This window comes from Hemitrygon akajei, chromosome 18 (genome assembly GCF_048418815.1).
Source record: "Hemitrygon akajei chromosome 18, sHemAka1.3, whole genome shotgun sequence".
Lineage (NCBI taxonomy): Eukaryota > Metazoa > Chordata > Chondrichthyes > Myliobatiformes > Dasyatidae > Hemitrygon > Hemitrygon akajei.
Window position 1 is genome coordinate 40,691 of NC_133141.1, and position 13,580 is coordinate 54,270.

The 13,580-nt window shown below is 42.2% G+C and overlaps 1 pseudogene; it reads left to right on the plus strand.

Moving 5' to 3' along the window:
* LOC140741596 (uncharacterized) overlaps window positions 1–13,580 on the plus strand; it is a 47,553-nt pseudogene that overhangs the window by 9,819 nt on the left and 24,154 nt on the right.

Genomic DNA, 13,580 nt, shown 5'->3' on the forward strand with positions numbered 1-13,580 from the left:
GCCTTTGACAAGGTGCCACACATGAGGCTGCTTAACAAGCCCATGGTAGTACAGGAAAGATTCTAACATGGACAAAGCAGTGACTGATTGGCAGGAGGCAAAGAGTAAGAATAAAGGGAGCTTTTTCTGGTTGGCTGCCAGTGACTAGTGGTGTTCCACAGGGTCTGTGTTTGGACTGATTCTTGGCTTTGTTGTAAAGCTGCAGATGATAAGAAGGTAGGTGGAGCAGCAGGTAGTTTTGAGGAAGTAGAGAGGCTACAGAAGGACTTAGACAGATTAAGGGAATGGGCAAAGAAGTGGCAGATGGAATACTGTGTGAGGAGGTGTATGGTCACATACTTTGATTTATAGACAATAGGTGCAGGAGTAGGCCATTTGGCCCTTTGAGCCAGCACCGCCATTCAATGTGATCATGGCTGATTATCCACAATCAGTACCCCGTTCCTGCCTTCTCCCCATATCCCTTGACTCCGCTATCTTTAAGAGCTCTATCTAACTCTTTCTTGAAAGCATCCAGAGAATTGGCCTCCACTGCCTTCTGAGGCAGAGCATTCCACAGATCCCAACTCTCTGGGTGAAAAAGTTTTTCCTCAACTCTGTTCTAAATGGCCTACCCCTTATTCTTAAACTGTGGCCTCTGGTTCTGGAACTGTGGCAAGTCGTGAATGCAGGGTTGATTTCAACACTTAAGAGAAATTTGGATTTCTGGGTCTATGATGGGACAAGGCAGATTAATGGTTTGGCTGTCAATGGGTTACCACTGATTCTTAACTGAGAAATATAGTGCAGCATTTTTAATCAAGCTATAAAGGGGGTGCTCAAGTGTAAAGTTACTTATCTGAACTTTAAGTTGTTTTGTTGGAAAGTTGCATTCAGTAATGAGTAGAGCTTACATTTCATGTATAATTACATTTTTATAGGACTTGTCCTAATATGATGTTTTTTTTCTGAATTTCAGATGATTGAAAGCTTTCTAAGTAAAGAAGTGAGTTATGTGACTTCCAACAATGAAGAAGCAAAACTCCAGAGTAAATCAATCAATTTAACACCATTTCCGAACAGGAAATCTTTGGAAAACGACCAGGCTAATTCCTCTCATTCAGTCAACTGCAGAAATACTCAGATGGTACGTGAGTAATCTATTAGAAGTTTAAATTGTGTGCCTATGTATCTATCTATTTATTTATTTATTTATTTATTTATTTCTCTATCTATTTATTTATTTAGAGATACAACACTTACGGCCCTAGAGCCTGCACCACATAATTACATCCATGTGACCAATGAACCTAGCAACCAGTATAGAACAGTATTGCACAGGAACAGGTGATTCGACCCACAATATTGTGTTGAACCAGCTAAAAAGCAAATCAAAACCCCCAAACACTTATCCCTCCTGCCTACACCATGTCCATATCCCTCCATGTACCTATTCAAACATCTCTTAAAAGCCTCTATTTGCCTCTACCACCATACCAAACAGCGCATTCCAGGCATCCACGACTCTCTGAGTGAAAATCTTACCCCGCACATCCCCCTTGAACCTACCTCCCTCTCACCTTCAATGCATGCCTTTTGATATTAGACATTTAACCATATAACCATATAACAATTACAGCACAGAAACAGGCCATCTCAGCCCTTCTAGTCCGTGCCGAACGCTTACTCTCACCTAGTCCCACCTACCTGCACTCAGCCCATAACCCTCCATTCCTTTCCTGTCCATATACCTATCCAATTTCACTTTAAATGACAATATCGAACCTGCCTCTACCACTTCTACTGGAAGCTCATTCCACACAGCTGTCACTGTCTGATTAAAGAAGTTCCCCCTTGTGTTACCCCTAAACTTTTGCCCCTTAACTCTCAACTCATGTCCTCTTGTTTGAATCTCCCCTACTCTCAATGGAAAAAGCCTATCCACATCAACTCTATCTATCCCCCTCATAATTTTAAATACCTCTATCAAGTCCCCCCTCAACCTTCTACGCTCCAAAGAATAAAGACCTAACTTGTTCAACTTTTCTCTGTAACTTAGGTGCTGAAACCCAGATAACATTCTAGTAAATCTCCTCTGTACTCTCTCTATTTTGTTGACATCTTTCCTATAATTCAGTGACCAGAACAATTGTACAATTTTAACATTACATCCCAACTCCTATACTCAATGCTCTGATTTATAAAGGCAAGCATACCAAAAGCTTTCTTCACCACCCTATCCACATGAGATTCCACCTTCAGGGAACTATGCACCATTATTCCAAGATCACTCTGTTCTGCTGCATTCCTCAATGCCCTACCATTTACCATGTATGTCCTATTTTGATTAGTCCTACCAAAATGTAGCATCTCACACTTATCGGCATTAAACTCCATCTGCCATCTTTCAGCTGACTCTTCTAACTGGCCTAAATCTCTCTGCAAGCTTTGAAAAACTACTTCATTATCCACAACGCCACCTATCTTAGTATCATCTGCGTACTTACTAATCCAATTTACCACCCCATCATCCAGATCATTAATGTATATGACAAACAACATTGGACCCAGTACAGATCTCTGAGGCACACCACTAGTCACCGGCCTCCAACCTGACAAACAGTTATCCACCACTACTCTCTGGCATCTCCCATCCAGCCACTGTTGAATCCATTTTACTACTTCAATATTAATACCTAATGACTGAGACTTCCTAACTAACCTTCCGTGTGGAACCTTGTCAAAGGCCTTACTGAAGTCCATATAGACAACATCCACTGCTTTTTCCTCGTCAACTTTCCTAGTAACCTCTTCAAAAAATTCAATGAGATTTGTCAAACATGACCTTCCACGCACAAATCCATGTTGACTGTTCCTAATCAGACCCTGTCTATCCAGATAATTATATATACAATCTCTAAGAATACTTTATATTAATTTACTCACCACTGACGTCAAACTTACAAGCTGATAATTGCTAGGTTTACTCTTAGAACCCGTTTTAAACATGAGAGAGGAGTTGGCCAAAGTAAATTGGAACGAGCTGCTGGCAGTGATGACAGCAGAGCAGCAATAGCATGCGTTTCTGGGAAAAATGAGGATATGTGTATTCCAAAAATGAAGAAATACTCAAATGGTAAAATAGTACAACTGTGGCCGACAAGGGAAATCAAAGCCAATGTGATAACAAAAGAGAGGGCATACAACAAAGCAAAAATTAGTGGGAACCTAGAGGATTGGGAAGCTTTTAAAAACCAACAGAGAGCAACTAAAAGATCATTAGAAGGGAAAAGATGAAATATGAAAGCAAGTTAGGAAATAATATCAAAGTGGATGGTAAAAGTTCTTTCAAGTATGTTAAAAATAAAAGAGAATGAGCTTAGAGCGTAGAACTATGATGTTGTGGCCATTACAGAGACTTAGATGGCTCAGTGGCAGGAATGGCTGCTTAGAGTGCCAGGCTTTAGATGTTTCAGAAAGGACAGGGAGGGAGGCAAAAGAGGTGGGAGCGTGGCACTGTTGATCAGAAATAGTGTCACGGCTCCAGAAAAGGAGGAAGTCATGGGGGGATTGTCTACACAGTCTCTGTGGGTGGAAATTAGGAACAGGAAGGGGTCAATATCACTGTGTGGTAGGTCATGTATAACCAATCTTTTAGAGTTTTTCGAGGAGGTTACCAAGAAAGTGGATGAAGGGAAGGCAGTGGGTGTTGTCTACATGGACTTCAGTAAGGCCTTTGACAAGGTCCTGCATGGGAGGTTAGTTAGGAAGATTCAGTCGCCAGGTATACATGGTGAGGTAGCAAATTGGATTAGACATTGGCTCAATGGGAGAAGCCAGAGAGTGGTAGTGGAGGATTGCTTCTCTGAGTGGAGGACTGTGACTAGTGGTGTGCCACAGGGATCAGTGCTGGGTCCATTGTTATTTGTCATCTACATCAATGATCTGGATGATAATGTGGTAAATTGGATCAGCAAATTTGCTGATGATACAAAGATTGGAGGTGCAGTGGACAGTGAGGAGGGTTTTCAAAGCTTGCAGAGGGATTTGGACCAGCTGGGAAAATGGGCTGAAAAATGGCAGATGAAGTTTAATGCTGACAAGTGTGAGGTATTGCAATTTGGAAGGACAAACCAAGGTAGAACACACAAGGTAAATGGTAGGGCACTGAGGAGTAGAACAGAGGAATCTGGGAATAGAGATACATAATTCCCTAAAAGTGGCGTCACAGGTATATAGGGTCATAAAGAGAGCTTTTGGCACATTGGCCTTTATGCATTCAAGAGAGAGTTAGATAGAGCTCTTATAGATAGCGGGGTCAAGGGATATGGGGAGAGGGCAGGAACGGGGTACTGATTGTGTATGATCAGCCATGATCACAGTGAATGGCGATGCTGGCTAGAAGGGCCAAATGGCCTACTCCTGCACCTACTGTCTATTATCTATTATAAATCAAACTATTGAGTATAAGAGTTGGAATGTTATGGTGAGGTTGAATAAGAGATTGGTGAGGCCGAATTTGGAGTATTGTGCATAGTTTTGGTCACCTAATTACAGGAAGGATACTAATAAGGTTGAAAGAGTGCAGAGAAGGTTTACAAGGATGTTGCCGGGACTTGAGAAACTCAGTTACCGAGGAAGGTTGAATAGGTTAGGACTTTATTCCCTGGAGCGTAGAAGAATGAGGGGAAATTTGATAGGGGTATATAAAATTATAGTGGGTATAGATAGAGTGAATGCAAGCAGGCTTTTTCCACTGAGGCTAGGGGAGAAAAAAACTAGAGGACATTGGTTAAGGGTGAAGGGGGAAAAGTTTAAAAGGAACATTGGGGGGGGGGGGTTTCTTCACACAGAGAGTGGTGGGAATGTGGAATGAGCTGCCAGATGAAGTGGTAAATGCAGGCTCACTTTTAATATTTAAGAAAAACTTGGACAGGTACATGGATGAGAGGGGTATGGAGGGATATGGCCCAGGTGCAGGTCATGGGACTAGGCAGAAAAATGGTTTGGCACAGCCAAGAAGGGCCAAAAGGCCTGTTTCTGTGCTGTAATGTTCTATGATTCTACTGGGTGTTTTTTTATAGACCACCCAATAGTAACAGGGACATTAAGAAGTAGATAGGGAGACAGATTCTGGAAAGGTGTAATAATAACAGGGTTGTCATGGTGGGAGATTTTAATTTCCCAAATATTGATTGGCATCTCCCTAGAGTAAGGGGTTCAGATGGGGTGGAGTTTGTTAGGTGTGTTCAAGAGGTTTTCCTGACACAATATCTAGATAAGTCTGCAAGAGGAGAGGCTGTACTTGATCTGGTATTAGGAAATGAACCTGGTCAGATGTCAGTTCACTCAGTGGGAGAGCATTCTGGATAGTGATCAAAATTCTATCTCCTTTACCATAGCATCAGAGAGGGATAGGAACAGACAAGTTAGGAAAGTGTTTAATTGGAGTAAGGGGAAATATGAAGCCATCAGGCAGGAACTTGGAAACATAAATTGGGAACAGATGTTCTCAGGGAAATGTACGGCAGAAATGTTGCAAATGTACAGGGTATATTTGTGTGGTGTTCTGCATAAGTACGTTCCAATGAGGGAAAGAGTGGTAGAGTAAAGGAATCGTGGTGTACGAAGTCTGTTGAAACTCTAGTCAGAAAAGCTTACGAAAAACAGGTAATGATAGAAATCTAGAAGATTAAAGGCTAGCAGAGTGGAGCTTAAGAATGGTAAGACTCTTGGCAGTGTGGAGGATTAGAGGGATCTTGGGGTCTGAGTCCATAGGACACTCAAAGCTGCTACGCAGGTTGACTCTGTGGTTAAGAAGGCATATGGTGCATTGATCTTCATCAATCATGGGATTGAGTTCAGGTGCCGAGAGGTAATGTTTCAGCTTTATAGGACTCTGGTCAGACCCCACTTGGAGTACTGTGCTCAGTTCTGGTCACCTCACTACAGGAAGGATGTGGAAACCATAGAAAGGTTGCAGAGGAGATTTACAAGGATATTGTCTGGATTGGGGAGCATGTCTTATGAGAATAAGTTGAACGAACTTGGCCTCTTCTCCTTGGAGTGACGGAGGATGAGAGCTGTCCTGATAGAGGTGTATAAGATGATGAGAGGCATTGATCATGTGGATAGCCAGAAGCTTTTTCCCAGGGCTGAAATGGCTAACATAAGAGGGCACAATTTTAGGGTGTTTGGAAGTAGGTACAGAAGAGATGTCAAAGGTAAGATCTTAACGCAGAGAGTGGTGAGTGCATGGAATGAGCTGCCGGTGATGGTGGTGGAGGCGGATATGATAGGGTCTTTTAAGAGACTCCTGGACAAGTACATGGAGCTCAGAAAAATCGAGAGCTATGGGTAGCTCCAGATAATTTCTAAAGTAAGTACATGTTTGGCACAGCATCATGGACCGAAGTGCTTGTATTGTGCTGTAGGTTTTCTATGTTTAGTAATGAGAGTGAATATAGAACTGCTAGAAACTGAGGCAGGAGAAATAATAGCGGTGGACAAGGAGATGGCTGATGAACTAAATCAATATTCTGCATCAGTCTTCACTGTGGAAGACACTAGCATTTTGCCTGATGTTGCAGTGTTTGAAGGAAGAGAAATGGGTGCAGTTACTCTTACAAGGGAGAAGGTGCTCAAAAAGCTGAAAGACCTCAAGGTACATAAGTCACCTGGACCAGATGAACTGCACCCTAGGGTTCTGAAAGAGGTAGCGTTAGAGATTGTGGTGTCATTAGAAATGATCTTTCAAAAATCATTGAACTCTGGCATGGTGCCAGAGGACTGGAAAATTGCAAATGTCACTCCACTCTTTAATAAAGGAGGGAGACAGCAGAAAGGAAATTATAGACCAGTTAGCCTGACCTCAGTGGTTGGGAAGATGTTGGAGTCAATTGTTAAAGATGAGGTGATGGAGTACTTGGTGACACAGGGCAAGATAGTACAAAGTCAGCATGGTTTCCTTCAGGGAAAATCAATAGACAATAGACCGTAGGTGCAGGAGTAGGCCATTCGGCCCTTCTAGCCAGCACCGCCATTCACTGTGATCATGGCTGATCATACACAATCAGTACCCCGTTCCTGCCCTCTCCCCATATCCCTTGACCCCGCTATCTATAAGAGCTCTATCTAAATCCTGCCTGATGAACCTGTTAATTCCTTGAGTAGGATAAATAAAGGGGATAGAAACCTAGAAAACCTACAGCACAATACAGGCCCTTCGGCCCACAAAGCTGTGCCGAACATGCCCTGACCTAAGAAATTACCTAGGGTTACTCATAGCCCTCTATTTTTCTGACCTCCATATACCTGTCCAGGAATCTCTTAAAAGACCCTATTGTATCCACCTCCACCACCGTTGCGGCAGCCCATTCCACACACTCACCACTCTCTGAATAAAAAACTTACCCCTGACATCTCCTCTGTACCTACTCCCCAGCACCTTAAACCTGTGTCCTCTCGTGACAACCACTTTAGCCCTGTGAAAAAGCCTCTGACTATCCACACAATCAATGCCTCTTATCATCTTATGCACCTCTATCAGGTCACCTCTCATCCTCCGTCGACCAGAACTGAGCACAGTACTCCATTTGGAGTCTGACCAGGGTCCTATATAGCTGCAACATTACCACTTGGCTCCGAAACTCAATCCCATGATTGATGAAGGCTAATGCTCCGTATGCTTTCTTAACCACAGGGTCAACCTGCGCAGCAGGATGCAGTGGATGTTGTACTGTATATTTGGACTTTCAGAAGACCTTTGACAAGGTGCCACACATATGGCTGCTTACTAAGGTAACAGCCCATGGTGTTATAGGAAAGTTACTAACATGGTTAGACCATTGGCTGATTGGTAGGAGGCAGCAAGTGGGAATAAAAGGATCCTTTTCCGGTCGGCTGCCAGTGACTACTGGTGTTCCGCGGGAGTCGGTGTTGGGACCACTTCTTTTTATGCTGTATATCAATGATTTAGATGATAGAATAGATGGTCTTGTTGCCAAGTTTGCAGATGATATGAAGATTGGGGGAGGGGCAGGCAGTGTTGAGGAAACAGGTAGGATGCAGAATGACTTAGACAGATTAGGAGAATGGGCAAGAAAGTGGCAAATGAAATACAATGTTGGAAAATGCATGGCCATGTACTTTCGTTGTAGAAATAAATGTGCAGACCATTTTTGAAACGGAGAAAATCCAGGAATCTGAGATGCAGAGGGACTTGGGAGTCCTTGTGCAGAATACCCAGAAGGTTAACTTGCAGCTAGAGTCGGTGGTGAGGAAGGCAATTGCCATGTTGGCATTCATTTCAAGAGGTCTAGAATACAAGAGCAAGGATGTGATGCTGAGGCTTCATAAGGCACTGGTGAGGCCTCATGTTGAGTATTGTGAATAGTTTTGGACCCCTCATCTTAGAAAGGATGTGCTGGCATTGGAGATGGTTCAGAGGAGGTTCACAAGGATGATTCCAGGAATGAAAGGGTTATCATATGAGGAACGTTTGATGGCTCTGGGTCTGTACTCACTGGAATTCAGAAGGATGAGGGGGGATCTCATTGAAACCTTTCAAATGTTGAAAGGCCTAGACAGAGTAAATGTGGAAAGGATGTTTCCCATGGTGGGAGAGTCTAGGACAAGAGGGCACAACCTCAGGATAGAGGGGCACCCTTTCAAAGCAGAGATGCGGAGTAATTTCTTTAACCAAAGGATGGTGAATTTGTGGAATTTGTTGCCACATGCAGTTGTGGAGGCCAGGTCGTTGGGTGTATTTAAGGCAGAGATTGATAAGTTCTTGATTGGACATGGCATCAAAGGTTATGGGGAGAAGGTCGGGAACTGGGGCTGAGGAGGAGAAAATAAAGGATGAGCCATGATTGAATGGTGGAGCAAACTCGATGGGCCAGATGGCCTATTTCTGCTCCTATGTCTTATGGTCTTAGCAACACCTGCCTCATAACCTCCCCACTAACCATCCAGACACTCTGGTTCTCATCCCACTGCAACTCTAGTTTAAACCCCACCATGCAGCATTAACAAACCTTCCCACTAGGATATTTGTCCCCCTCCAGTTTAGGTGCAAACCGTCCCTTCTGTCCATGTGCCACCTTCCCTGGAAGAGAGAGACCAATGATCCAAAAATCTTATGCCCTCCCTCTTATACCAATTTCTTAGCCACATATTAAACTGTATCATCTTCCTAGTTCTAGCTTCACTAGCATGTGGCACGGTTAGCAATACTGAGATCACAACCATGGATGTCCTGCTCTTTAACTTGGCATTTAACTCCCTGAACTCCCTATGCAGAACATCAGCACTCATCCTCCCCATGTCATTGGTACCTGCATGGAACAGGACTCCTGACTGTTCACCCTCCCACTTGAGAAAGCCGCAAACTCAATACCCCGGATGCTGGCACCCAGGAGGCAACATACCATCTGAGAATCTCGTTCTCGCCTACAGAACCTCCTGTCTGTTCCTCTAACTAATGAATCCCCTATCACCACAGTGTGTCTGTCTTCCGCCAACCCATTTGAATCACGGTGCCAGAGACCCAACCACTGCAACTTTCTTGTTAGGTTACCTTCCGCCCCCCCCCCCCCCCCCCGACAGTATCCAAAGCCTCTAATGTTATGAATGAAATATTTGTAGATGGGGGTAATGTTAAGAATATTTTGTTGGTTGTTATAGCTACCATTGTTTTTGCAGTGATTAAAACAGTCAGTTATTCAGTACAGAACCATGCATTTCAGCTCACCGAGTCCATACCACTCTTTGAACACTCATTATGTTATCTCCACCTCCACACTTCCATCACCTCCCGTCAGACTCTACCACTCCTTTAAACATGAGGGACAATTTACAGTGGCCAATGTACCTACCAATTAGTACAAATTTGGGATGTGAGAAAAGATCCAAGCCAATGCAGTGAGAACACGCAAACTATTCACAGCACTAGAGATCATGTTTGAACCTGGGTTATCAGAACTGTGAGGAAGCAACTATATAACCTGCACTGCTGTACTACAAATTAATCCAAAGTGTTTATTCATCACTGAATTAAGAAACACGCTTAAAAGCATGAAGAGCAGACACTTGTGTTGCAATTATGTGTGCATACAGGCATTATAAACCCTTTTACCATCAGTTTGTCAACTATACTGAACTGAACTACGAATCTCGTAAAGGAACTTAAACATCTGGAGAAATCTAAAAATAGATGTCAGGAGCAAGAAAAGAGCAAGCTTGGGTAAGCAGTTAATTACTATTGTCGTAAAAAACCTTTTCATTTATGAACTCTTAACTCCCAAGATTTCTTTTTATTTGTTTATGGGATGTGTCAGGACAAGTATTTATTGACCCTAATTTCGTCAATGCTGAGACATGGAATAGCTCAATTTTTGAAGCACTGCAGACCTGATAAAGGTTGGTTCCAAAATTAGGGCCCAATGACAGTGAAGGAATGACAATACATTTCCATGGGTGACTAGGAGGAAATTTGCAGCTGGTGGCGATCTCATGAGATTACTGCCTTTGTCCTCTGTAGTAGAGATAGTGTATCAGGGAGATGATGCCAGAATCGACTTGACAAGTTGCTGCAGTGCATTCTGTAAAAAGAGCATACTGCAGGTATCAGTGTAGTGAAAAGAATGCCAGTTTAGCATACTGCTTTGTCCTGGATTGTGTTGAGTTGCTTGAGTGTCATGGGAGCTGCACTCCTGGTAATGGATGACTTGTAAATAAAGAGCAGCTAGGAAGGCAAATACGATGTTAGCATTCATTTCAAAAGCAAGGATGTAATGTTAAGGTTTTATAAAGCAGAAGTGAGGCCTCACTTGGAATATTGTGAGCAGTTTTGGGCCCCTTATCTTCAAAAGGATGTGCTGACACTGGAGAGGGTTCAAAGGAAGTTCACGAAAATGATTCCAGGATTAAATGGCTTGTCGTATCAAGAGCGTTTGATAGCATGGGCCTGTATTCGCTAGAATTCAGAAGAATGCGGGGTAACATCACTGAAACCAATCGAATGGTGAAAGACCTTGATACAATAGATGTGGAGAGGGCGTTTTCTATTGTGGGAGGGTCTAAGACTGGAGGACACAGCCTCAGATTAGAGGGGCGTCCTTTTAGAACGGAAATGAGGAAGAATTCCTTTAGCCTGAGAATGGTGAATCTGTAGAATTCATTGCCATAGGCAGCTGTGGTGACCAAGTCTTTACGTATATTGGTTGACAGATACTTGATTGATCAGGACATGAAGGGATATGGGGGGAAGGCAGGAGATTAGGGCTGAGAGGAAAAATGGATCAGACATGATGAAATGGCAGAGCAGACTCAATGGGCCAAATGCCCGAATTCTGTTTCTTACCCTATAGTCTTATAGTTATCTTTAAAGCCATTGTTTGCAAATATAATTTGCATAAATGACTTATTCCATTCTTTCCAATGCACAGGTTCTGTAGAATGATGGACATTGGAGGAGATGCAGAAACCCTCACATAATCAGCAGAATTGTATATGGAAAAGAAACAGCATCACTTCTGTGAATGTTGCCATGAAACATGATATTATTACAGTAAGTGAATCAATTTTTAGAATAGAGTTTCATAGATCATAAGAGCTTTGGTAGCCAGGTTCTGTTAATTATATAATTTCATTATGTTCCTTTGGTAAAGAAAAGTGAATCTTACTGGAATATTTGCCAGGGACATCAGTTGTTAGGTTTCATAAGCACAATATTTAATATCATTTACTGTTTTATTTGGAGGAAGATTATCTTTCCTGAGTGTACGATTATGGTCTTCTGCTGCTGTAGCCCATCCATTTCATTAGTCAACATGTTGTACATTCAGAGATGCTCTTTTGCACACCACTGTTGTAACACATGGTTTTTTGAGTTACCGTCGCCTTCCTGTCAACTTGAACTAGTCTGGCTGTTCTCCTCTGACTTCTTATTAATAAGGTAGTTTTGCCCACAGAGCTGCTGCTCTCTGAATTTTTTTTTTGTTTTTCACACCTATCTCTAAATTCCAGAGATTGTTGTGCATGAAAATTTCAAGAGATAAGACATTGGAGCTGAATTAGGCCACTTGGCCCATTGAGTCTGCTGTGCCTTTTCATCATGGCTGATTCATTATCCCTCTCAACCCCATTCTCCTGCCTTCTTCCCATAACCTTTGGTACCCAGACTAATCAAGAACTTATCAACCTCCACTTTAGATATACTTAATGACTTGGCCTCCACAGAAATCAGCAGTTTCTGAGATACTCAAACCACTCCATCTGGCACCAATAATCATTCCATGGTTCCACTTAGATCACATTTCTTCCCCATTCTGATGTTTGGTCTGAACAACAACTGAACTTTGTGACCATGTCTTCATACTTTTATGCATTGAGTTGCTGCCACATGATCGGCTGATTAGATATTTGCATTAACAAGCAGATGTACTTAATAAAGTGGCTACTTACTGTACCAATATGGATATTGGAAAAAAGCTTAATGTGTCAATGCTGGCTGGTGGTGTAATTGCATCAGCACCAGACTCCGAGGTGAGTGGTCCCGGGTTCGAATCCGGCTCCTTGCTTTCCATCCGTGCTGGGTTGAGCATTGAGCTAGAAACTCAACCTCGTAAACAGACAAAATACTAAACAAATGTCAAGGTTGCTGCCCGATGTGCCACAAGACATGGAGAGGAGCAACAATTAATGTGTCAATAGATAGAACATGAATGTAAAAGAGTGAAGTACCAGTGGAGCCTTGCGTGCTGAACAATGCAAGCAGAAGAGGAAAAACTCTGGAGGACTTTAGTCATTCTCTTTACTGGTTATTAGTAAAGTCCTCGAACCAGGCACAGCAATTCTAAATATTGCTGCTCATATTTATAAAATAACTTCAGGATGCATAAGCTTAAAAGCATGGGATTGGCACAAGTGTTATGTTTTTAAAAAAAATCATAATTTTATATTTACCTGAACATCAAAAGTTCTGATCAGACTATTCTCCTTAATCATCTTTTAACTTAATTAGTTGGGCAGAAGGAAATTATTATGCATGTATTAGCCTGAAATTCATCTACTTTGCTCATTGCAGTACATTTGCAAACATATGAACTTGTCCGAATTTAGTGTAGCTGCACAACCCTCATTGTGGTCCAGGGCAGTGTCTTATTGGATGGGATAACCCAAATCACCATTTTCTCACCATGAATGTGTCCAACACTAAATGAGCATTAAGGTAACAAAACTAAGGAATTTTGGAAGATATTTTCAGAAACGAATTACAAGAAAGTTGTTTGGATTGTGGTGCAGGAACCAAGGAGTTAGCGATGATCATCCTTTACCTATTCCTTCCACAATAATGTTTAAGCGTAAATGGCCATGAAAATGTATTAAAACAGCAATTCTACAGATACATTAAAATCGTAGGTTTGGATTTTTTAGCTATATAAATGGAAGCAAGTTTGATTCTTCTGCTATTTAGCAATATTTGTACAAAAGTCCCACATTTACTGGAGTGCTTGGACCATAAAATATAGGAGCAGAATTAGGCTATTTGGCCCATTAAGTTGGCTCCACCATTCAATCATGGCTGATCCTTTTTA